This window comes from Diorhabda carinulata, chromosome 9 (genome assembly GCF_026250575.1).
Source record: "Diorhabda carinulata isolate Delta chromosome 9, icDioCari1.1, whole genome shotgun sequence".
Classification (NCBI taxonomy): domain Eukaryota; kingdom Metazoa; phylum Arthropoda; class Insecta; order Coleoptera; family Chrysomelidae; genus Diorhabda; species Diorhabda carinulata.
Window position 1 is genome coordinate 16,052,598 of NC_079468.1, and position 4,344 is coordinate 16,056,941.

Genomic DNA, 4,344 nt, shown 5'->3' on the forward strand with positions numbered 1-4,344 from the left:
GAACAAGTCAATCATTGGTGTTAACAAATCAATGTTTCAACTTGGTAAAATATGTAAGGTTGAATTGTGTTCTCAGAACCCTATTTATAAAACAATGTTACTTCTTTTATTCTTGTTACCATCAATGAACATATTTCTTCCTGACATGTAAATGTATCTGATTCAAATATTCCAATTGGTATAATATCATGTGATCCTCACTCAATCAAGAAAAGACAAGATTATTGGAGACTATTTATTTTGGGATTTATTGGGGCTATAAAATATTCACTTAGGGAAAGGAAAACCTATTTTATAAGAGACAAATTAGGATGTTTAGACTCTGGTCTAGTCAGTGGACTTTCATATGAATCATCTCGTCTTATTAAATGTGATTTTGTTTACATCAATTAAAATTCTTCAAACGATGACAAAGAGAGGAGGTGTTTAGGGGGTGGACGTTCGGAAGCAGAAAACTTCTCATACTTTGCCTAATTACAAGACATGACATTTGTTGATTGTTCTATAAAATTTTGATTTTAATTTACTCGCTAAAATTAGTCAAAATTAAGGAATTTCAAAATTCCAATGTATTATATAATCCTTACAAGCTAGATAAACTTCAATTTAAAAGGAGAGGCTAGGAAAGTTATTGAAAAACTGATACCAATTAATATTTCTTTTATTTTTAGCTCCCAGCATTTGCTAGTAAATTACATCTTTATTCAGAATAATTTCTTAAGTCTGTACCAAACAGTTACCGAACAAAAATAAATGCTCTGAAACCCCAATTGTTTTTTCAACAAAGGTATAATAAACCATGTGTACATAAATTCTTTCATTTTATTTATACCGAATATAATGTATGGGCAATAAAAGATTGTTTTTATCGAAGACTGGAGCTAATTTTAGTTAAGCAATTTGTTCATGTTACATCAAAATATTTAACATTTAAAATATTTGAAATGTTTGCTTACATATAATCTTATTAGAATTGGTTACTGTGTGAAATGTCCTATTCAAAGTTTCATGGGTAATTCTCATGAAATCTCGAAATTACCTATCAATAAATCAATGTAAAATATTTAAATTAATATAACTTTATTTGATCTGATAAATGTACTATTTATCTTACTAGAAGTGTGAAATATCTTGGTCCCGAGAATGAATGATTTTTGAGGATTTAAATGTGAGTGATCCCTACCTACATATAGTTAATTAGTTATTTCTATTAAACGAAAAATGTTTCCTAGAAATAATTTACAAGGTAAAACAACGTGTGTCAGGTCCGCTAGTTATTATATAATTATAATTGTTTCTTAGAATCAACTGATTTTTTTGTATAACAAAATTTAATATTTTGCTAATGTCTTTATCTTTAGGTTGAAGTGGAAAATCAAATTTAAAAATATTGATCTTGGTATCAGTCGTTAACTCTGCCTATAATATTACAATTTTGAGTAATCACAAGAGACATAAATCAGAATAATGGTGCTGAAAATGGGCCATAACGGTGAAACAATGAGATATAGCTTCGGTTATGTACACAATAGAATGAGTGAATAACTTTAACAAACACCAGACGGCTTTTACAAAACATCAACTTTACGTTAACAAAAAGTTAGGGATCTATAATGGCATGCATAAAGATATGAAAATATCATGTACTACAAGACGGATTTGTAAAATTGCTAGTTTTTACTATATAATTCGGACAATCCCCACAATTTTAAGATTAGAGAAAGATTTAGATTAAGAAGTACTTTGTACTATAGCCTCAGAAAATGCTTAGAATCTGATTGACCGCCCGGCTTATTCAAAAATCCAATTATTTTGATGTGTTTATGAGATCTATCGTGACTTCTGTTCGGAAGAGGAGACATGGGCTGATTTTTGAAAAAGTAATTCGAACAATCCACACAATTTTGAGATTCTGAGTTCCAAGACCCATGGTCGAAAACTTCTTATGTTTGAGTATGAACATACCGTAATTTGGTATCGACTAGGAATGAACACTAACAACGTAAATTGTGTTTGTATACTACCTTTGACTGTTGGTAAAATCCTAATAATGAATTAGGGATAGATGTAGTTTAGAGGCACTTTGCACTGCAATCTCAGAAAATGCTTAGAATCTGATTGACCGCCCGGCTTAATCAAAAATCCTATTTTTTTGACGAGTTTATGAGATCCATCGTGACTTCTGTCGGGAGAAGTTTTCGCTGAATGTGAGTCTTAGGTGACTCAGAGACAGATTGGGGATTAACATTTGTTGTTGATGAAAAAGAAGTGGATTTGAAACTTTGTTTTTGAAAAGAGGATTCGGATTGGAAGTGATGATGGAAGTGAAATGAATATTCTTTTACTCATATTGATTTGGAGTACTTGGTGGTTGGGGGAAAGGAGAAGGAAAGGTTGTTTTACTCTTTGAAGCAAGCGAAATAGTATTATTCTAAGAAGACAAAAGTTTTTCCATTCTTATACGATGAGGGTCTGTATTTCTACTGAGAAGAACAGATTGAGTATTGCATTTTTTGTTGGTAAAACTTAGAGTCGAAATCTCAGAAGTGAATATTGCGGTACGTTAACGGTGGAGCTACTTTTTATATTAATTAATTATAGGCTCGCACTCTTCAGCAATATCAATCTTAGTTAATATATATCTATTGTGAGCTTCATTCATATATCTCATTGCCTCAATAAGCACCCTTCAAATAATTACATAATATAATTAATTATATATAAATCCATTATCGATTCTTAGTGACGCTTTGTTCCAACTAAATTCAGTTACGCCCTACAAATTCAAATAACGACAGCTACTCGACACGTCTTTCGTACAACCTTTATCATGCCACTTGAGATAACAACCTGCACTCACTTCCCCAATGAATGGCGGACATTATTCCACTAGCTCAATATTTAATTTGAGCTCATTGATAAATACATTTCAAGCTTATTTCTTTTTTGGATTGCTACTCAACAATCATTCTAGATAATGGAATGTGAATGCAGAAAATTGATTCTATGACTAAGTCATTTTTTGATAGGGATACAAATTTCATTCTGTAACAATATGTGTATATAAATCACTGGGCTATATGTTATGTCTACTCGTATATGGAATTAAATTTTCCTCAACAAACGTGGGAGTGGTTGGCATTATTATCGTTTTAAACCATCCCTTTTCGTTTCCACTCGAAACGAGAAACGGTAAACCGATTTCGGTCAACCACTATCACGTTTCTAATGGTATATTAAATTTTTAATGAAGTTAAGATAGTTTTTCCTGTAGTAAATAGCCTGGAAATTTAATTTCTGCAATATTGATAGTCAGATAAATATGAGTTGATAGTAGGAGCATATTCCCAGAAGCGGGGGATGTAAATTCGGCCAAATTAATTACCTAGTCTGAGGTTCCACAAAGGTCGTTTTAAATTGACTGGTGAATTCGGTCAAAATGTGCCAAAGGTACCTTAGTAGAGAGAGTTAGGTATCCGAAAACAGAGAATGACAATGCTTTCACTAAATCAGTACATTCTAATTTACATTTTAATACATGTTTTGGTTAGACTAGATATCTTTCATTATTTTCAAACTTCTCAAATTTTGTTGTGTTTGTATGAATTTGTAAATTTTTATGGGAATGAGTTCTAATTTACCTAGCTGGCATTTGTATACTTGAATTTTTTCTTTTTTAAAACCGATTCAGTTTTTCTGGATTTAAAATAGCATCCTAAAAACTGGCCGATTTTACAAATTGTTTTGCAAATTTCTTTGGCCCAATTTACCACACCAAAAAGTCATCTACCTGCTATCTGGCCGAATTTATTACCGCCCCGCAGAATATATCTGAATTCAGACATTTTTTTAATATACTCATCAGCCCACAACCTAAGGTTGAATTAATGGTTGATAGAAACATATTTAGATGTTACCAAGGTATGAACCATGTTTAAAAAATTAAATTCTAAAGATGCAGTTATATCATTTATTTTATATTATATTATTTTATATATTATAGCCATTGACAGCAGACTATCTCGTGGTTTGAGGAGTGAATTTTCTGCGTTTACAAAAAATTTTGTTAGAAAAATAGATAAGCAATACTAACAATTGCTTTTTCATTCATTATTTTTTCTGAATTTATATTCGTGTTACTATTCTTTGTTTTCGAACCTGGAGAAATGGTTTTAAGTTAAAACGTCAAAAGGAAGTGCATTTTTTCTCTTTGCTTAAATATATTACATGCGCTGTTTCCTTTTTCCGAATAAATGAAGAACTTTGTTAATTCAAGTGGATCACCCTATATATTGTGTGTTTTTGAAAATCCGTAAGAAATACTGATCATTTTTCATATAATAT